Source organism: Thermobia domestica, chromosome 13, assembly GCF_964235325.1.
Source record: "Thermobia domestica chromosome 13, izTheDome1.hap1.1, whole genome shotgun sequence".
In the NCBI taxonomy this organism is placed as follows: Eukaryota; Metazoa; Arthropoda; class Insecta; order Zygentoma; family Lepismatidae; genus Thermobia; species Thermobia domestica.
Window position 1 is genome coordinate 66,231,814 of NC_137466.1, and position 23,614 is coordinate 66,255,427.

The 23,614-nt window shown below is 33.8% G+C and overlaps 1 protein-coding gene across 1 annotated transcript in view; it reads right to left on the reverse strand.

Moving 5' to 3' along the window:
• The window catches only part of lms (lateral muscles scarcer), an 80,950-nt gene that overhangs the window by 55,493 nt on the left and 1,843 nt on the right, over positions 1 to 23,614 (reverse strand). The gene's annotated exons all lie outside the window — the stretch shown is intronic.

Below are 23,614 nucleotides of genomic sequence, written 5' to 3' on the forward strand. Positions count from 1 at the left end.
AAAGTTTACTCACTATCCTGTCTATTAACACTAGAAAGTTTATTACTTCTCAATGCCATTTTCGTTTTCACACACTACCCCGGAATTCCAAATAAACACTAGTGTAGTATTGAATTAGTTAGGATTGGAACACTTCTGCGACGACAATACAACTCCAGTCTTAGTTTCTCAATCATAAATTGTTGCTAAATCAATCTGATAAATCCTGTCACGGTCGCCATTTTGTGCTACTCCCTTCTGTTCCCCATGTAGACGAAGGCCGAAGGATCTAGATTACAGGTTCGTAACTAAGACAGTGTGTCCTCGGAGGAAAGTGCCTAATTGGATGTAACTTATAAATTTGATGAACATCGTGGACATAGTTACACTGACCTAAATACCAATGAAAGAAAACTTGGATATGAATGAATCTGAATGAATCTTACATCCAATGTATTTTCATGAAAACGTGAATGAATCTTACATCCAATGTATTTTCATACAGATAATGTTGCCTGTAGGTTTCCAGAGAACGTTGGTTTACATATACATATTTTTTTTTCTTTTAAACTTCCTAGCAACAAATCACTTTCACAAAATATAGAAAGAAGAAGTATAAATTGTAGTTTATATCTTTAGGTGATTACCAAGGATCTTATAAAATAGAGGATCTGCTGTTACAACAAAATCTTGAAGCCATACGTCACAGTTTTTCCACCCCTACTCTGCCCACTCCACCCAATAACATCGCAATGTTTTGAGCCAACAATCATGGCGGAAATGAAAGAACCCAATCAGACAATGGTGAACACGAGAGTAGCTAATCAGACTTGCCTATGCTCAGTTGTTTTTGGGCTTCATTAATTTAATAAGATGAAGATACATATAGGCAGATCCTCTATTTTATAAGATCCTAGGTGATTACTTTGTGGTTTAAATATACACAAAATTATTTTTTAAAATTATTTAGTAGTTTTTATTTTAAGACAACACAATATATATTACACACTTTCTTCTTTTTTAAACTTAATTATAAAAGAAAATTCAAAGATTATTTATATGTCAAATTTACAACATAAAGATGAGTCACTTAACAAGTAATAAACATAAACCGAATAGCGCAGATAGACATAACGTCGGCATATATATCAAAATGAATAAACATAAACCAAACATTGAAACATTAACACCGAAATAAAATGAACAAATCTGTAACGGTCCGTAACAGTGACTATGTTTGTGACTCTTAATCTCTTGAACCGCCCGACCGAACTCAATCAAATTTTCAATGCAGATGCGGTTGTGGCCTGGAAGTGTTTTTAGCTATTTACTTTGACGGTACAACTTAGGGGAGGGGAGGAGGGGGACATAGAAAAAAATAAATAAAACTTAATAACTCTTGAACCACTCTACCGATCTTGATCAAATTTTCAATGTACTGTAGGTGAGGTCCTGGACTGGGATGATTTTTATCATTTCATTTTGACGCAGGAGCAACGTAGAGAAGGGGATGGATGGTGAGTTATAAAAAAAATCAATAAATATAAAAACAAAAGTGACTATGTTCGTGAATTAATTACTTTTGAACCACCCGATCGATCTCAATCAAATTTTCAACATTTATGAACTTCACACCTGGGAAGTTTTTTTTTATCATTTCATTTTGACAGTAGATCTTAGAGGAGGGAGAGGGTAGGAGGGGAAACATACGAAAATAAATAAAACTTAATACCTCTTGAACCACCGGACCGATCTCGATCAAATTTTCAATCATCTCGAACATGAGATGATTTTTGTCATATCACTTGGACGATGTAACTTAAAGGAGGGGAAAGACTTTTACAAATGATCGAAAATGACCGATATTAGTGTCGAATATATAGTTTTTAAGGTCGCTGAGATGAACAGTGACACTTCTGATGCCATATAAATCCAAATTGAGCCCCGGAAGAATGGTGAGAGGGATATACATATATATATAATAATCAAAATTACCAATATCAGTGTCGAATTCATACTTTTCGGGGTCGCTGAGATGAACAATGACACTTCCGATGCCGTGGCCCGCAACATGGGGAGGACAGGGGATATATAAAAATCATCGAAAATGACCAATATCAAGGGGCGCTTTAGTAATAGTAAAAAGTCACTGACTAACGAAACATATTACTATTTTTACTTAATTTAACCCAACAGAGCGGGTAATTGATGCTTGTAATTGTTAACTCTGGAACCAAAGATCTGTACATATACTATTTCATATACGAATTAAGATCGTAAAGTTTGGTTAAGATTGGTCAAGATCGTATTAGTTTCGTCGATCGCGCCCGATATAATCTATTCTTGTGATTAAAATTTAAAAAAGTCAAATGAAGATGAGGAGTACCGAAAAAGTTTGCAATTCTTTGATTCAAATGTAACCACCAGGTTGAAGAAGTTCCCTTACATGAAGCTGCCAAACCTTGACTTTAAGCTGAGAATTCTGTAGTTAATACATCGCGAATCCTTCGTCATTGGTATTAGTTTCCCTGACCGAGGTTCGCTATTTGTTTCGTTCAAAATAGTTCCCCCACTTGTTCTCGCGACGCTGGATAGATGTCGCACTCCCAACACCTCATTTCTCTCCCATCCAATCACTTACTATAGAGATCTTGCGATGTTTGACCTCAGTAAACCGGCAGACCAAAGTTATTGATAAATGTGAAATTGAAGCCTTTTTTTTCAATGCTATATGACCCATTTTACAACGTTTATGGAAAGCAAATAAACTAATTTAAAACAGTAGTAATGTTACGTGTGCATCACGTGAAGAAATTTGGTTTGTATAGCGTGATCTTTTCCAAATTAGTATTGAAACCGGAAGTGGTAGTAGATTTCTACTATTTCCTGTTTTTATATGGAAATTAGAGTGGATGATGGAATATATTCTTGGGGCGCTTAATTGGTTGCAGAAAACTGCTTTCCGCTTTCTATTACTGTTTTTATTCTATAGCAATCAATGTTAAAACCAGAGGTGATGTTTTGTGCTCCTTTCAGTTTGAATATAGGATTAAGAGAGAAGATCGTACCGCTTCTTACGATGCTAAATCGATTCAAAGAAAACCGCTTTTCGCTATATTTTATCAGTTTTGCTCTGTGTAGCTCACTATTGAAACCGGAAGTTATAATGGATTTTTTTTTATCACTTTCGGGTTTAGTAGAGAATTAAGAATAGAGTTGAAGTGTATTCTTGGGACGGTTAATCAATTGCAAGAAACTCATTCTCCCTATCTGGAGTATTACTGGTTTTACTCTATCGTAATCAATGTTAAAAATGGAAGTGGTTGATTTCTACTCGTACCATAGATTACTTCAATCAACGAACTAGCTAGATTCTTAACTTTCGACCCTATATATCCTGGTCAAAATTGACGATCATCCATCAAATATTTTTAGATATTTTTTCATCTTCTGGACAGACAAATACAGACACGGACAGACAGTTTATATAAATATGTATAAAGGGGTAAGGTAAACCAAACTCTTTAAGGAAAGATATCATACTTTCGAATGCAGTTTAAGTAATTTTTAATCTTGCAAGCTAATTTACAACAAAATGATGAAGCTAGTCCTGGAGATTATATTCATTTCCTTCTTATATTCTAGTCTCTATACATACATCGTGGGGACATGACAGCTCAGTGATATGGCACTTAGTTTTGGTTCGTGAGGTACCTGGTTCGATCCCCGGTCAGGTAAGTTTGTAGTGGACAACACCGTATCAGTGGGTTTCCTCGGGGTACTCCCGTTTCCTCCTACATTCTCATTCTACCAATTGTTCCATCATCATTCACTTGCCTTAATCATTCCTCTCCCTTAGCCTAAAGGGCACTAAACGTCGGGCGTTAAACTGGCAGATTTCATTTCTAACGTTATATATCATACAATTTTATTTGGTAAATGATATTAACTATTCAAGTATTTGATGAAATTCTCGTATAGATGGCATTAGTGTGAAACTATCTGTATTTGACAAATAGAGGTAGTCTGACAAACTGGCACAAATCCCGGGAGGATGAGGGGGACATGTCCCCTCCAATCTTCTAACTGGGGGACTGTCTCCCCCCCCCCCCAATAATCCGATTTGAAATGTGGTTTTCGTTTGAGAAATGTGATTATTTATGTCCGATTGCCACAAAGGAAAGTGAGATGAAATTGGTGTTCCCCATAATAAGCCTCAAATCTGTCTGCCTCCCAATGTTGAACACAACTCTGCTTCCCTGAACTTCCACAGCATTGTTTAACAACTTCATAAATATTTTGAACATCGCTTTAAAAAAAAAAAATAGTCTTTTCCGTCCCCCGCAATGTCGAAGACAGATTTGCACCGCTAGTCTGACAAGGAAACCTAGGTATCGATCAGGACGGGCTGATAAGGCGTGTTCAATCTTCATAATAATGCCATAGTTGATATCGCGGCTTCAACTTTCGCCTATTCAAGATTCGCCTAATGCCTCCTAGCTATGCAAACGTCAATCAAAGCGATGAAACAGAGTTAATTTTCTTATTAGGCGAAAGTTGAACTTAAAAAAAAAAAAAAAAAAAACTTGATTTAGCTCGCATACATTGGTTGTCCTGCACCTCGTTAATAGTTAGCATTTCCTCTTGAAACGATTTTTGAGTTCTTATTAAATACGTAGTACAGTATGTAGTGGAAAATTTTGAAAAAAAAAAAAAAAAAAAAGCAAAAGTTAGTAGCTTAATGAAACTTTCAGGATAGTTTCCTTTCATCAAGTATAGTAATATCCTAAAAGTCCCCATGAACATCCCTCTTAAGTTTCATCCAATATGGCTGCCACATCCAATTTTCCGCCACCGCCTACAGAACAATTATGTTTTCCTTGATTTCTTATCTTAGGTTTATTTCTACGGTCTTGGAACTTATAACAAAATCTTTTGTAAATAAAATTTTCTTTTTTGATACATAATTCATCTCTAAATACAAATGATAGAATAGACTTGTATCGCTTAACCTTGTACCTGTCTTTTAAATAAAAAGGTTCCAATGTAAATAAATAAATAAACATGCCATAATTACAATTGATATATACAATATGGTATATACATTTGAGAATAATGGGGCATTGTACGGAAGTTTCTGTAAACTTATTTAACAAAACAATCCGTACAGAAAACAATATTTAAGCAAAATTAAGTTTTTTTTATATAAGAGAGAGAAATAATTTATAAAATAATAAAAGACACAAAAATTAATCCATCCTTGGCACTTTACATTCCTGGAACATAAATGATACAGTTGGGTTGGATCAGACCCACTGTTGTTTCAAATGAAAAATGTCGTTGAAACAACGTGTTTTAAGGAGAGCGTTTATATTTTAGTAATTTAGATTTCGTATAATAAACTTTGCTTCTTTCAGAACAGGAAAGTTACCTATTACACTGAAAAACTAAAAAGAAAAAGAAAGAAGGAACTTCGAAAAATTCATAAAAGTAACGTATAACTCGAGGGTAGTTCAACACCAAGATAACACCAACATATCATTTTCATCCTGTTGTTCTTTAATTCCCAAAATGTGATTTCCCTGCAATTAATGCACGTGTTTGAGTAAAATAATCTCGAACATAAACATTTGGATTAAGTCCATGAGAGTTTCGCATTTACAATGCACCAGCTTCAGAAAAGAGTTTGGTGCTGGTATGTCCAAACAACTATTTGATAAGTATTCTTAATTTTCTCCTCCGATCTCCAATCAATTGCTGGATTACCTTGCTCCAGCCTAATTTGCTCCCGATGGCACACCTTCAATATGTGTCGTCTTCTCACACTTGCTCTTATGGGTAAAACTGAGGGGTGAGTGACTGGTGTGAAATAAGTTCTTCTGTATGTAAAATATCGATAGAAAGCCAGTGCGTCACAATCATGCGATACATAAAAGTGTAATTGGAAATGTTACCCACGTTTACTAGTTCTTCAGGATCTGTAGTAGATACCTGTTGCAGTTAACTATCTCTCTCTCTCGAGTAGTTTCTTATATGCATTTTTCCCTTTCTGGAACAGAAACAGTCATTTCACTTCCTGAAAATTCATATAAAAGCAGCATAACATCATCCACGTTTCCTCTTGTATTTTCTTGTATTTAAACATTTTGGCTTTTTGATGAAACCTGCCTCTTTTTATGAAAGAGTTTTAAAAAATGATAAAAATACGCTTCAAAGAAACAGGCACGAGATTAAGCAACATAAATCTACTCTATAATTTGTAACTTTAAATAAGGTTACAAATTTATCTAACCTACAGAGATGTATTATATATCAAACGAAAGGAAATTTTATTTACGTAATATTTTGTTGTAAGTTTCAAGACTGTATAATTGAATCTAAGGTAAGAAATCAAGCTAAACATGATTGTTCTACAGTGACCCAAAAGTAGGTATACACCCTGCATTGATCAAGTACGAGCTTATAGGTTTATTTGCTTCGGCTGTTGCGAGCTTAAGTAAAAAGATATTAAGAACAAATAATAATGAAACTAACTCTACCTGATGGATAATAATAAGAAATGATGTAAAAATGTAATAAGTACTCTTAAAATAGCAATTAAAATTCATGAAAAGCTGTCAGGTCAGACAGCTTTTAGTACGACAATGTGTAGTCAGCGCATAGATTCCAGTTGCTGTTATTCCGGAGTTTTGATTAACTTTCCTATTGACTCACAACGATGGGTCAACTTCTAAAATTATGTTCTATCGGAGATCGAACACAGAATCAAATCACTAAAGAGTACTGGCTATATAGAAATTCGTTAAGATACTAGCACTTGTTTCAAGGGTCTAAAAGGGGGCAATACTAGTTCGATATTGTCGATTGTTCGTTAGTTCCAACACTTAGTGGTTAATATCCACACAAATTCAGTTTTAATCAACGACACTGTTCAATCTGAACGTGTAAAATACCTGTACACTGTAAATACACTTTATAAAACAGCAAATTTAACATTTTAAGTTTAAGATCAGAACTTTCAAACTGCTTCGGCTGCTTCAGAATTTGTCCGCTCCGTAGTCAGTAGCGTCACTTCAGATTTTGCCAGGGAGGGAGGCAAAGTTGCCCACCGATTTAAGAGTTTCGCGTTTTTTAAATCAGTATTGTAGTATAGAGTTTATTTTTAAAATGCGTATGATTCTCCAACTGCCCTGCTCAAATTATGCCCCTGCCCGTAGTTCGTAAGACAGTGGTACAGAAGAGCAAGGAATGATTGTAATGCAGGCTGCAACCAACGAAAATTATTTCCAATATTGCAATATTGACTATAAAAATTGTGATAATCCAACTAAATTCGTCAAGTTGTCTTAAATGCTTGGAACGTATTTCATCATGTGGTTACCATTCAGAAAAGTGAATCAAAAAGAGAACTCTTGATATATATATATATATATATATATATATATATATATATATATATATATATATATATATATATATATATATTAAAGGAAACACATGGCGACTGAAGACTCTTCTATTTCTATGAGTAATACGGCCAGTCAACTACATCTTTACTGCTTTTCTTTTCCCATTTTCTTTTTGTTCTTTTTTAATTCTCGAAGAGAAAAAAAGAGATATGTTTTAAAAGATGATTGCTTCGCTAACGAAGGGAATTCTGAGTACTGCCACTAGCATAAATGAATTTAGGAAACAGTCTTAGCGTTTATGAGGACACTTAACGTCAACGTGTTAGCATGAAAATGTCTGGTTGAATAAAATACGACGAGCACTAGGAAAAAATCAGGTTAAATACACTAATAAGCAGTCCTCTCTGTTGATATGTTCATTTACGCTAAGAATATATTTCATTTTCTTTTATTTTCTACATATGTCCACGTGCAGGTTGTCTTCAGATACTTAACAAATATAATTTAGTTATTTTGTTGTTCTGACTATTGTTTTGAATTGAGACAAAACTTTTCTGTGTGTTTCTTTAGTTAGAAGTGATATCACTGTTGAAAGGTATTTCTTTCTTATTTAGCCACTAGCTGAAATGCCCGTTTTTCCTACGGGAGGAATGAGTTTACGAAAATTTTTCGAAAGAGATATTTTGACTCTCTCTCCTCTTCCTCAGGATACATATATGAATAGAAATAAAACTATAAAAACTCAGTGCGACTCAAGTGTTGTGAAAAAGTTGGTTTCCAACGGTGCAGCCATAATTCTTTGCGAAAATTTATCCTCTTAGGGTACGCTTTTCAATCAAAATAATGTTTTAAAAAGGTCGACACAAGTGGTAACTTCATTTAAATATCAATTTTGTATGATCCAACCGTTACCTAATTTTCGCTTTTTTTAATGGATAGAAACTGGGAATTTGAAATACAGGGTCTTCGAGAAAGAATAGTGAGGTTTGTAGAGTGGAGTTGAGTGAGAATGGTGTCGAAATGATGTGAGAGTAAGGTCGAGTAAGCGATGTCCAAATGGTGTGCAAGTGAGATCAAGTGAGAGTGACGTCGGATTGATGGCGTGAACGTGATATCCAAATGATGTGAGCGTGATGTCCAAATGATGTGAACGTGAGGTCGAGAGAGCGTGAATCCAAATGATGTGAGAGTGAGTTCGAGTGAGCGTGATGTCAGATTGATGGCGTGAGAGTGATATCCAAATGACGTTGTGAATGTGAGGTCGAGTGAGTGTGGAATCCAAATTATGTGAGAGTAAGTTCGAGTGATCGCGATGTCGGATTGATGGCGAGAGAGTGATACCCAAATGATGTTGTGAACTTGAGATCATGTGAGTGTGATGTCCAAATGATGTGAGATCAAGTGAACGTGATGTCGGATTGATGGCGTGAACGTGAGGTCGAGTGAGTGTGATGTCCAAATGATGTGAGAGTGTAATCGAGTGATCGTGATATACAAATGATGTGAGCGTGATGTCGGATTGATGACGTAAACATGATATCCAAATGATGTTGTGAGCGTGAGGTCGAATGAGCGTCATGTCCAAATGATGTGAAAGTGAGATCAAGTGAATGTGATGTAGTACCATCTATCAGTGGCTGCAGGTTAGGCGATGGTATGCTTCGATATATCTATCCATGGATCAAATTTTCAAATATCAAAATAACAATTTAAAAACATTACTGATATATTTTTCGAATTTTTTAAATTTCGATATTTGGATATTTTTCGATTTTTTAAAAAATCATTTCGATTAATTAAGATATGTATATTAATATTTTATAGATATAGATTTTTGATATTCAAATCCGCATTTGACACAGCTTTAGCTACAGGGGTTTTGAGTGAAATTGTTTACCAATTATGATCAGAAGTGGCATTTGTCTCTATTTCTACTTCGACCATTCAAGTGCAATTGTTCCATTACTTTACACGTGTTTTAACAACACATGGATTTTGAGCAAAGGTAATTTCACTATTTTTGTCATTGTTCGAGGCGAGACCGAGATTTTTGAGACTGGCTCAGTCTCGACTCGGTATCATCTCGAATCTCAAGCCTCTGTTTCTGTCTCGTCTAAGTTTCGTCTGCAGAAAACATAGGCATGTTGAATCTCAATCTTGTCTCGATTTCTAAAGGTCTGTCTCGATCTCGGTATCGTCTCGAAATTTCGAGACGAGACAAGACTGATACCACCCTAATGGATAAATTCTTTTCTATTTTTTTTCCCTCAACACTCCTATTTCGAGTTTATTTCTTGTTCCACTTATTCCTCTCTTCAAGAACTTGTAAGCTTAATTTTTACATATATACTGCACTATATCTTTAGTTGTTATACTTGTCTAATAAATTTGTAGATTTTACTTGGTCCTTTGCAGCGTCAGTTTCAGACAAAGGAACAGTGTCTCCTTTGTAATATTGAATTAATTCTATAGCAGGCAAATAGGAGATATTAGGTTTCTAAACCAGTAAATTATATATACTGTACATGATGGCTCTAAGGAGAACTTGAAGAAACTTCCAGGAATACAAGCTATTTATGAAAAAATCTTCAAGATTCTCCTAACAATGAAAAACTATAATCCTATAGAGGTTTTTCTTGTAAGTGGTCTGTGATGCCGAAGTCATACAACCTTACAAGCATTATTGTAATGTTGGTTGCGGACCTTGCAGGCAAATTTCGTTTTCCTTCAGAATTGCACCTTCCAACATTATTCTGCATAACAATTCAATTTATTGTAGTACGCTTAATCTAATTAACTCAAGGAATTTGAAGATTCGCGGCCGAAAAAACTGAACTTTGTCATTTGATGCTATTCACAAGGAATATGAAAATGTATAGATATTGACAAGGCGTTAAATGTTTAAGGAATATACCGTAGTGAAGGAAAAGAAGTGTATTTAGGGGTTAATTTTCTGTGATTGATGTTAGATGTTGTTGCAACTATGATACAAAATTAAAAAAAGAATTGAAGTATTGTAATTGAAAATTGACGAAGAACATAACCATAAAGATGATATGGATCAGGCACGTAGCCAAGGGGGGGTCCGGACCCCCCCCTTCAAGACCAGAAATGAAAAAAAATTAAGGAAGGACTTAACAAAATGAAATGAGAAAAAGAAGGATCAGCATTAAAAATAAACTACAGGTAGCTTCTGGTTACTCTTTTTTATGAAATAATTTGTGTTACTTTCAATACATGGTTGCGAGGTGAGCGATATATGCTGGAAGAGTCAGGGAATTTCTAGAAAAGTTGCGGAATTCTCAGAATTTCTGCTACTAGTCAGGGAGATTTCAAGCTTCCGAAAGCATAGTGCAGTTGTGTAACAGCGTGGACAGTTTTTATCATAATTTTTCGTCATCGCATTCTTGCAATATCAAACATTTTATTTCAAAAACAATTTTCTACTGCTCCTTTAACTTGTCATTTGGAACAGACAGTAGTTGACGGAATAATAAGAACAAAAGGTTATATGGAAAGAAAGTTCTGTTAACATCTGATTCAACAGAGAAAGAAACACAGATATTGTAAAATAATTTACAAGACATTATTGAGTATGTACTTTTTATAATAGTGAATATGTACTTTTTATAATAGTTGAGGTCATAATGAAACGAAAATTGCTATATTTGAACAAACAGAAGAAGGATGTAAATATTGTATAATCTTTTTTAAAACGTTTTCTTTTATTTTACTCGAGATTTCTTCATAGTTTATTAAAATACTTACCAACATATCCTCACAAACCAGTATATGTTGATAGTAAACTAGTTTAGATTGATCGAGCTCCTGGACCTTCAGAATTTCATGTCACTTCCCCCCCCCCCCCCGTTACGAAATCCTGGCTAAACGAATCAATATATGTTCCAGTAAAATTGTTTAGAATGATCGAGCCCCTGGTGTGATGACCACAGTATTTCATGTCACAGACCCCCCCCCCCTTCACGTAATCCTGGCTACGTGCCTGTATGGATAATAATTTTGTAATGATGGAGATGCAATAAAGATATGTAATTAATCTGAATTATTAATTTGAAGAGAAATGGTAATTTGTACTTCTAGACACGACAATTTGAGTTTATATTAGTCAAGGAGCGTCATAGTTATTATAATCGAATTTATATTTAACAATAATACTACCTGATGCCGAGTTAAAGTATATTGAACTGTTATTACCCAATATCCTAAGATCCTGATTTATACAATGCTATCCTCTCGCCTTCCTCCCAGTCTAGGCATCTTTCCGCCAAATTTCTCAATCTAGGACTCGATGCGTTTCAAGGATATTTTACAATTTAAGTGACATGTTCCGTCCATTTTAGACGTATATAGATTTTAATAACGTTGGTATTTTTTTGTTTTGTGTAATTACTATGAAACCTATCTTGTATAACTTTTCAATTTCATCTGTTTGTTCATTTTTTCTCGTTCCAAATATTTTTCTGAAGCCATCAATCTTTTGTTTTCTTTTATTTAAAACCCCAATTTAAGATTTGCGCTCAAAATCCAGATGACTCACATATTTTTCATTAATTATTAAGTGTTTAGAATAGAGATGCAAGGGCTTGGAAAAAAAACGGCTTTTTTTGGAAAAAAACTCGGTTTTTTCTGCTTTGCTTTTTTGCTTGGGAAATTTTGGGCTTTTTTGAAAATTCTGCTTTAAATTGATAAAACAGACTTTGTATCGCTTCTCTATAACACAAAAAATCATTTAATTAGTGGTTGATGCTGATAATAATATAAAACATCGAAAATAAACTATGAATTTTGAAAAAATATTTCAAACAATTTTTCTTCAACATATTTACATTATGAATTCCACAGGATTAACCAATGTATATAATAAGAATTTTTTAACCTCCTATATACAAAAGTAAGCAGAGTTGGCAAGAGCCATGGTTGTTTTTGAAAATGCCAAAAACCCATTTTTGGGAGGATGTTTAAACCAGGTTTTTTTGGTTTAAACCAGGCTTTTTTTGACTTAGATTTTTTGCTTTATGTATTTATATTACATATTCACAGAAATAAGTTTGTTTCGCCTTGATATTATTATGCAACAGCGGGGTTATGCCGGAAGAACTCCCATAAGCTTAAAGAAGTGCGGTCAGTAAATTTCTTAAGCTGAGAATCTCCCGCCCTAGCCATTGGGAAAATCCCGTCATTACTTGAAATGTAAGACAATAACGGGAAAATCCTGTTATTGCTTTGCATGTAAAATTTAAAGGTCAACGTACCATAACCAGTACGCTAAAACTGAGGTATTAAATTACAAATTTAGTACGTACATATCATTGAAAGTCCAATCCAAGCTAATGTTGGAAGCTACGTAGGCAATCGATATATTTTGCCAATTTCTATCAATATATTTAAGCAATCTTGGCTTCTTTATAAAACAACACGCATTTAGGCATGCAGAAATATACAATTTGGTTTGTTTCGTATATTTAGGGTTAACATCCTTACGAAATACCGAGGTTATCAAGGAGAAGACTTTCGCTTAAACTGACATCCGAACCGCTACTTGGGTTACGCATGAAAGAAGGTTTGTGGTACGACCGAGAATTGAACATGGGACACCTTGATTAAAAGGTGAAAGGGAAATAAAACTATTGCAGGTGGTTTGATATCTGGAAACGTTACCATGAAGTTCACACGATTCGCATTTTTCATTCTTTTTATTTTTGTGGTTTACCCAATCTTCAAGTTTTCTGAATTTTTAACAAAAGGGATTCAACATGTCATTACGGAACTCCCCCCCCAAAAAAAAGACTACGGAATATATTTAAGTTAAGCTAAATACAACTGCACAACAAACATGACTGAGTGATTAGCTTTTGCGCTTCTATCGAGAAGTCCGGGATTCAACCAGCATTCGACCATTCTGAGAAAGCTTTTCTTCATTCCATCTGTGAATGTAGAAGTAGTGCGTGTACTGTGAGTTGGGCGACTTCCTTTTTTATTGTTTTTAAATCGTTATTATTACTAATTACCAGCAGTGACGGTTTTGCGAAGGTTAGGGGGCGGTCTTTCGGTCTGAAGCCCGTTTCCCAAAGTTACGGAATGTCTGCAACAAACGTAATATCTATTATTTATGCCTTTACTCATAAACTTTAACCTCCCGTCAAATAAAAATTACGAATGTTTAAAAAAACTAAACATTAGTAAGAAACCCTTCCCAAAATACTTTTCTAAATCCGCCACTGATTCTCAGTATAAAATGATTTTTAAAGTTGTATCCGGAAGATTATTGCTAAACATATAAACGAAACGAAATATTAGTTATGCCTGTACTCATAAACTTCAAGCACTTCCCAAATAAAATTAGGACATTTTAGGAAACGAAACAATCAGAAAAACCCCTCCTAAAGTACTTTTCTAAATCCGCTACTGATTATTTGTATAAATTGGTATTCAAGGTTGTGTCCGGAAAATTATTGCTAAATCACTTCACAGCTACAGTATAACAGAAATGTGGAAGTACGGTTTGACGGATATATTGAAAAACGTACGCTTTGACGGATAAATAGAAAAACGGGCAAGTTTAACTTTTGCGCTAGAAGCTAGAGTATTAAAAGCTCTTAGAAATAAAACACGGATGACAAACTAGAGAAGAAAAAAGATGTCGATAACTCAAAAGTTAAAATAAAGTTAAAAAGCCTCTAAAATTACTCTCAAATACTACATTCTTCATGTTAGCTTTAATTCGTAAAACATGTGCTCCATCCATCTTGATGGTGAATTTCAGAGCGAAATATCACATTCAGGTCATGTAATTCTTATCTAACTATAGAATATATTATAAGAAAGCTATTTAGATAGAAAAATCATGAAGTTGAAAAAAGCCAAAATTTCCAAAATTCTCGTTTTTTTCCCAAAAAAGCCGGCTTTTTATGTGAAAAAAACCATCGATTCAAAAAAGCCGGCTTTTTTGCATCTCTAGTTTAGAAGTAAAATTAACTTGTTTAGAAAAACAATATTAAGATATATTTATAAAATAAATGAAAATATTAACTTTATGCTGGTCTCCAATTTTAAAAGTAAATTCAAATTACAGTCTTGTTTTTTTTTTTTTTTTTTTTTTTAATGGTCACCCATCCTTCTGTGGAAAGCCCGGTTCTCTTTCTACAGTTGGAATTAAATCAAGCAAATGTGGATTTTCTTTGGACAAAATTGAGATCTTTATTTAGAGTCAAAGTATTAGAATTTTCTAAGTACAGATCTCAGAATATTGCCTTGGCCAAGGTATTAGAATTTTCAAAATACGGATTGCAGAGTATTGTTTTAGCACGATGAGTTGCAAAGATAGTTCCAACAAAACTCTGAGGCTTAGAAATGAAATGCTTAGTTTTTGTTATTGATTGATCGTTATAAAGTAAAAATCGTTTGCTTAAAAAAAAAAAAAAATCTATTTAGAAAACAAATGTACGTGGCCAACTTCACACTGACTCTCCAAGTTAAAATTAGCACTTGAAGCAAAACTACTTTATTTTTTTATTATTAGTTATTGATTCTTCTGAGTTTTTTTTTTTTAAATGTTTCTTATCACCGATTTCAAATCTCAATTTGAAAAACATATGGAGGAAAGAGACGGTGACTGTGTTCGAGCTCTCATCTCTAATGCGAGGGTCTCAGATTCAATGCCAGGTCATGTGCATTTGTGGTAAACAATATCGTATCATGTGTTTTTCTTGTGCTCTCCCGTTTCCTTACACATTATCATTCCACCAATTCTTTCATACGGTCATTTGTTTCTCATTAATTATTTCATTTCGTCTACAGCAGTGCTATTCAACCGGGAGTACGCGTACTTCTGAGGGTACGCGAAGATGTTTCTGGGGGGGGGGGGTACGTAATCCTAAAATAAGCATATTTCCAATATTTATTGAATGATCATAGTTGGAGAAAATACGTGTAGTAAGTTATAAAGTACCAGAACTCGCCAATTAGCAACAGAACTCGACACTTCACAGTCTAGCATTGTAGATCACCTTCACTTACTAGTGAAGATGAACAGAAGTTACCGAGAAGTACCGCGTGATTTGACTTCAGCACAAACCCAACGATGTGTGAATGTGTATCTCCAGCCGCTACAAAACCCTTGTGATAATCGCTTTTACTATCGAATTTTGATGTCAGAAGAAAATATATTTTCTATCGTAATTCAAACATGAAAAACCAGTGATGAATCTCTAGTCAGCTACCAGAACCAGTAGCCAAACGTGAGGTTTGAGCACAAGGTGTTGTTATGTGTATGGTGGACTGTAAAGGTCTAAAATGAATTTGTTAAAAATGATCGTGGAACCACAGCCGAGATTTACTCTGAACAACTCTAGCAAATGTACGTACGCTGTTTGTCACAGAAACATTGAACTTCGATCAACGGTAGACGAGTTTCGCTGCAGCTTCGCCACACGTAACACGCCATCCCTTTCAAAACTATAGGAACTTGTTAGAATTAAACTTTTACTTCACTCAGTTTATAGCCCCGGTCTTGTTCCCAATGACTATCATCTTATCAGGTCTATGGCTCACTTCCTGTATGTTAGTACTTTCAGAAACAAGAGAAGGAAGAAATCAGGGCTTAGTTGCTTTTTTCTTCCAAACCAGAAGAAAATTCAAGGTTTGGTTCAACATTAATTAAATGCCTTTGAACATAATGAATTTTATTGAATATTAATGAGCTTTGGCTTTATAAATATTTAAAAAAAAAAAAGTATGTACCGTAAAGGGTATCATATTTAAATATGTTTTGCATCCCCATTTTAAATTGTGGCTGTTAGCACGAAGCTTGCCCGAAGTTTTTATTTTCTTCTTTCTAAATATTTATTTATAACTCATGAAAGAAACTACTTTTGTCTTGCCAATAACTACAAAAAGACGAGCTACTTATGTTTTGAATCAAGATTTTGAATTGAGGGAATAACGTGAAGTTGGAGGATCCAAAATTTGTTTTCTCTAATATTGCTTTAAATTTATTCAAACAAACTTTTAATTTCCTTTTTTACTTTTTAAGACTTCCAAACTATGATATGCATAAATATCGGAAATTTGATAGACCTACTATGCCCGTCTGTCTGTTGACAGGTATCAGAACAAAAGCAGTACCTAAGACATAGCGAGAAACGGTTTAATTTAATCGATTCTGGATTCCAAGAGTAGGTTTCGTCTTTTCTCTTAACCATCTATTAAAACTGGAAGTGGTAGAAATAAACTATTTCCGATTTTAACATTAATCGTCATAGAACGAAAACGGCAATAGATAGCGAGAAGCTGTGTTTTGCAACCGACTCATCGTCAAAAGAATGGGTTTTTTCTTAATCCTTATATCTCATCCGGAAGAGATAGAGGTCCACTAAATTTCCAGTTTCAATACATATTTCAATTTAGGAAAAAAATAAGCTGTGTTTTTTAAAAATCGATTCAGCGTTCGAACAGCAGGTTCCATTTGCTTCCTTAACTCCCTATTCAAACTGGAAGTGCTAGAAATAAGACCATTTCCGGTTTTAATGCTAATCGTTATAGAACAAAAATGGTAATAGATAGCAAGACGTGCTTTTCTGTAGTCGTCCCAAGAGTAAAATGTGTCTATACCCTTATTTTTCTACTTAAACCAGGCGTGGTATAATTCCATTTCCGGTTTCAATGATGATTTCCATAGTACATGAATGGTAGGAGATGACGAGAAATGGCTTTGTTGGTATTGATTCAGCATTTCAAAGAATACGTTTAATTTCCATCGTTATCTCGAATTTTCTCGTGGCTCAGCGGTTAGCATGGCGTGGGAGGCTCGAGTTCTATTCCCGGTGGGAGCTCATGTGTTTCGGATCCCACGTTAAACAGTAGGTTCACGTTTCATATAGCCTCGCTGCTGAAAGGGACGGTAAACTGAAATCAAATGAAATCGAAATCCATCGTTATCTGTCTATTCAAAGAGTGGTGGAAAGATACACTTTCCGATCTCAACACTTATCACCATCACAATGAAATAAACAGAACTAAATAGCGAGAAGTAGTTTTTGATATGGAATCAGTATTATATTGATAGATTTAAACTCCGACTCTATCCCTCTTTACAAACCTAAATTTGTATAGAAATCTACTACCATTTCAAGTTTAATTTTTATCTACATGGGCCAATGTCCCAACAATAGTAAGTTTAATCTCAGTTCTTATTTTCCACTCAGGGCCGTAACTTGTGGGGGGCAACTGCTCCCACAGGGAAGCTCACCGCCGTTCGAGGGGGGGGGGGAATTTTAAGATAAAATTTTCTTACTCCATATACGATACGAACATGAAATTATAAATGAAGCATTAAACAGGTTCAGTACATTACATAAACAAAACAGCATACAAAAGGTAAATAAAACAAAAATGAGTCGTGGACCCATTTCAGTAAACAATATCTACTATTAAGGGCCCTAAAAATAAAAATTTACTTGTATGGCTTTGAGATTTGTCAATATTGTCCCCTTAATTAATTTGTCATGTATGGAACGAGCCCAGGAGCGTAACTAACGGCCCCGCATACCTTGCCGTGCGGGAGGGCCCACAGGCTCCGGAGGCCCACAAAGTGTAAGAAAAAGATGGAAAGAGGGGTCCCAAGAATTACAAAAACAACTTTTTCTACGGAGCGTATTAATGCTTGGCCCCCAGGAAAAAATCTAAGTTACGGAAACAGAAAATAGTAAGAACTAGAACACCATGCCGTTTGAATATTTTTTTTCTAGATAACAGATTACATAAAAGTGTTTTTGATACGGATTTAGCGTCCGAGGAACAGTTCTATTCTGAACGTATCCCCTATATGGCTACCGAGAATTAAACATCTACTGTTTACGGCTTCAGTACAGTGTTCATAGTTTGAGGGAAATTTCGTAGGTAAACTTAGCAAAAAGGGAAAAGGGAATTTTTCGATGAAACGTGAAAATTTAAGGAATTCTCGCGCTGACTCATTGACAAAGTTAAATGCTTAATTTTTTCTTCGTTTTTCAGAAATAAACCAAACAATACAACAGATTATCTATGCGTATGTTCAAAGTAGCATCATTTGCACCCATTGTTGGCTAGTGTATGTGTTTTTATTGTTTTAAAAAATGAAGGGAAAGGTAAAAGAAATGGAAGCAAAAAACAAATGAATAATGAATGTGGTTGGCACTTCCTTTAATATAACTAAATTAATCTTATCACATAATTTCTACTATAGCAAATAGACACTAAACAAACTAGGGAAAATTGGATAAGAAAAGGGGGGAAAATGTGTCAGCTGAGAAAAATTTTCTTAAGGAAACCTACGAACACTACTTCAGTATTAATTTTACATAGTTTCGAAGTTTACAGTATTTTAATAATTTGAAATGAAACTTACTTGTCTTTTACTTAAAAGAATCAATAAAAAAATATTTATTTCTTCTCAATCTAGATTTTAAATTTGGGAAAGTAGTGTAAAGTTGGATCAAAGTTTAATCTGTGTCTCGAACTCCTGTTTGAACTTGGAAAGCCAGTGATTCAAACCCTCCTCTTTCAAACTTTGTTTTCATTTTCTTCTTTTTAATATCAGTTTACATTTTTCGAAAGTAACGATCAATATTTAACAAAACAAAAGATTTGCAGTATATGTGTTTCGAATTTCCATTTTACAAGTGAGGAGATCAACTTCACTGAGATATTATGAATTATACTCTTCAATTATAGTTTTCCAAGTCTATGGTTAGTATTATAGTATGTGAAACGATCTCATTAATCTTCAACTAATCAACGAGTCATCAATACTCTCATTCCCAGTTGAGATGCTTCATCTTTTTTGTATGTGCTCTCACTCTCCTTTCTCTTTTAAAAAAGATGCTATAGGGATGCGCATGAGACAAGATTTGTGACTGTCTCGTCTCGAAAATGTGCTGTAAAAGTGATGTCTCGACTGGAAAAATATATATTTTACTATTGGAAGAGCCGTGTCTCTACTCGAATTTTGTCAGGAAAATCCTGCCTCGACTTGTCTTGTGCGCATAGCAAAGGAAAAGAATTAAAAGTTCCAGATCAGAAATTAACATTCTCATGAGATCCAAGTTTATCTTTCCTTGCCCTCGATCCCTATTCACGAGATTCTGATGTCGTATTTGATTCTTTTTATGTTAGTTTGGGAATATTAGTTGCCTCACGGAGATTCATGCAAAAAAAAAAAAAAAAAAAAAAAAAAAAAAGCGCGTACAGAAGTGTTTCTAAAGTGAACGTAAGTGCACTCGCATCTTTGACATGACATGCATTCCTCCACTATAACTTGCTTTAAAAAAAATGTGTCCAATTTTAATGAAATTTTGAATTTTCTTTAGTTGAGACTTTCCAAATGGAAATATTTCATGAAATGGAAATCAGTCTATAAGAAGAGCGTAAATTCAACACTAAGTTTGGAAATCTACACATGTAAGTCTTCTTTATTTAAAGTCACTTATTCTCTCTGAAAAGCTCTGTACACTTACCCAAATATACAGTATATAGAATTAAATCAAACAAATACAAGTGATCCTGAGCATTGTATAAACGAGCGCTATTCTGCTTTCCTCTTATTAATTTCAACCCGAAACCATGAGAATAATCCTCTGATTTCGAAAAAAGAAGTACACTATATATTTTATAAAAGTCAGAATATATTTTAACCATATATTCACGAAACGTATTATATTTATAATCAAAAATATTCACTCCTTTATTTTTGACCAATTTTAATTCTAAGCAGTTAAGATGATAGGGAATCCTCGAAAACGCCCTTATTTCATCAAAATCCATTCTTATTTTACGACATTACTGTGGAACATTTTTTTTAAATCATAAGGAACGAAGGGAGTAAAGCGAATTCTCATTTTTTACTGACTTCGACTCCAAGCAGTATAGATTGTTTAAGATCTTCAATAAACGTATCCACCACATAGTGGCAAAATCAAGTAATTTGTATATACAAACGTAATCATAGAACATATTTTTTAAACCAGCGTGAAATAAGTTCACTGTCATTCTCAGTTGATAATAAATGCAAGTAGTGAGAATCATTATGAACCCTCAAAAAGTCTTAGCATCAAAACTTTCTCCTTTTACGGAAGTTATTGTGAAAAATTTTCAAATTGCGGTTATCTTCGCACATTACAGAGGTAAATTCATCCTTCATTCTTGACTAATTTTGTTTCCAAGCACTGAGGATTATGGAAAAGCTTCAAACAAAATATGCAAAATATTTCTATCAAAATTGAATATTTTTTACGGAATTATCGTGTGACTTTTTTTAAAAAAATCGGGGGAATTAATTCTTCTCTTTATTCTTCACAGATTTTAACACCACACAGAGGGTATGATAGGAAACTTGAAAGAACCTATAAATCATTTTGCGTTAAAATTGAACATTTTTTGTAAGAAAATTATAGTTTTTCTTTTTTTTAATTCGGAGTGGTAAATTCATTCTTTCATTCTTGGCAGATTTTAAACCCCGAACTGTAGAAATCATCGCAATGCTCTACATATTAATTACATACAATGTTTTGTCAAAATCGAGTACTTTTTACATAATTTATATTGCAAAATTTATATAGTGGTTTATATTGCAAAATTCTCTCTCTCACTGATTTTAACCCTAGACAATAGAAGTAAGTATTTAATCTCCGACAAAACATATACAATATTCTATAAAAATGTAAGTGAATTTAATAAGTAATCACGAAAATATGCTACATAAACTTTAGCAGAATGTGTTTCTTCATTATTGGTCCATTTAAATTGTAAACAATTGAGGTGGTCGGAAATTCTCAAGGAAAATAAAGCATATTTGACAAAATTACGTTTTCCCCCTAAAACTAAAATTTTATTTAAATCCTGATTGTAATTGACCTCAACTGCACGATCCGAAAGCTTTAATAGAATTTTATTTAAATCTCCAGGTAAATGATTCAAGTGAGTCCTGATATTTAATTGACGTCAACTGCACGATCCGAAAGCTATAACAGAATTTTATTTAAATCTTCAGATAAGTGAGTTCTGATATTTGACTGACCTCAACTGCATGATCTGAAAGCTATAATAGAATTTTATTTACATCTTCAGATAAGTGAGTTCTGATATTTGACTGACCTTAACTGCACGATCCGAAAGCTATAAGATGTTTTATTTAAATCTTCAGGTAAGTGAGTCTAGTGAGTCCTGATATTTAATTGACGTCAACTGCATGATCAGAAAGCTATAATAGAATTTTATTTACGTCAACTGCGCGATCCGAAAGCTATAATAGAATTTTATTTAAATCTTCAGGTAAATGATTCAAGTGAGTCCTGATATTTAATTGACGTCAACTGCACGATCCGAAAACTATAATAGAATTTTATTTAAATCTCCAGATAAGTGAGTTCTGATATTTGACTGGCCTCAACGGCATGATCTGAAAGCTATAATAGATTTTTTTTTAAATTTTCAGGTGAGTCAAGTGAGTCCTGATATTTAATTGACGTCAACTGCACAATCCGAAAGCTATAATAGAATTTATTTAAATCTTCAGGTAAGTGAGTCCTGATACTTGATTGACTTCTACTGCATGAGTAATAATTACGTGAGAACCTCTATAAACATATACATCATATTATGTTATAATCGAATAATATTTACGACACTTATCATAGAACATACATTTTTAAGCTTGGGCTTTTAAGTAAATAAATAAAATGACTAACTTCCTCTCTTTCTATCGGCCAGCACGTGTAACTATGGTGCATGGGGTCTCAGGTTCGATTCCTGGTTTGGTTGCATTGAACATTACAGTGGTTTTAATTTTACCTTCAATTGTAGGTGCAAGTCTCATGTAACGTTGATGCTGAAAACGGCTGTTTAACTTCAACAAACAAACAAATAATAATAACGTGGTGATTTAAATGAAACTTTGATCTTTCTTTAGTTGAGGCTCCCCAAATGGAACTATTTCTTGGAATTGAAATCTGTCTCTAAGAAGCGTAAATTCAACTAACTTGGAAGTTTGTTCATGTAAGTCTTGTTTTAAAAGTTGATCACTGATTGTCTCTGAGAAGCTCTGTACACTTATCCAAATATGTAATTTAACCAAACAAAAACAAGTATTATTGTGCGTTTGTATAAACAAACTATCTTCCCTCTTATTAATTTCAACCCGAAATCATGAGTAATTCTCTGATTTCGAAAAAAAAAAAAAAGACACTATATTTTACAAAAATCGGAATATTTTTATCAGATATTAACGGAACATATTTCACTTAAAGTTAGAGAATTCACTCCTTTATTTTTGACCAATTTTAGTTCCAAGTAGTTGAGACGATTGAGAATCCTAAAAAAATAAAAAAAGAAACTCCTTATTTCATCAAAACCTATTCTTATTTTACGATGTTATTGTGCACCATTTTTTAAAAATAAAAGGGGATAGTGAGTAAAGTGAATTCACATCTCTTACTGATATTTAATTGACGTCAACTGCACGATCCGAAAGCTATAATAGAATTTTATTTAAATCTTCACGTAAGTGAGTCCTGATACTTGATTGGCCTCTACTGCACGAGTAGAAATTACGTGAAAATCTCTATAATCATATACATCATATTGTTATAATCGAATAATATTTACAACACTTATATCATAGAACACATATATGTTAAAGCTTGGGCGTGAGGAAAATTTAACTCGCTCATTCTCAATTGATTTTAAATCCAGGTAGTAAGAGTGATTGTGGAGCCTCAGAAAGTATATGCTACACTCCATGAAAATCTAATCTTTTTATGAAATATAACTTTAATCATTTTATTTAATCTGTGAGAGTGACTGACTTTAGTCCCAAGCACAGGGAATTACTAAAAATAGTTTTAAAAAATATGCATAATATTATATCAAAACCGAGTGACTTTTATGTGTTTTCAAGGAATTTAAAAAAAAATGCGAGAAGGGGTATTACCACAATTTTATTCTTTACTGAATTTTATGCTTTTTAGCATTATTATTATTTTTCTTTTCAATTCTTTTTCTGAAGTCAGTTCGTAATTTTTTAAAATAAAATTTTATGTTGTTATAGATTTCAATATACTGTGGATAATTCGTATTCGAAGCGAGCACCTCCAACGGGAATTGACTCCGAGACTATGCTCACCTCACGAAGCACCCGCGTTAGACACTACACTACGAAGGGACACTAGCGTAGT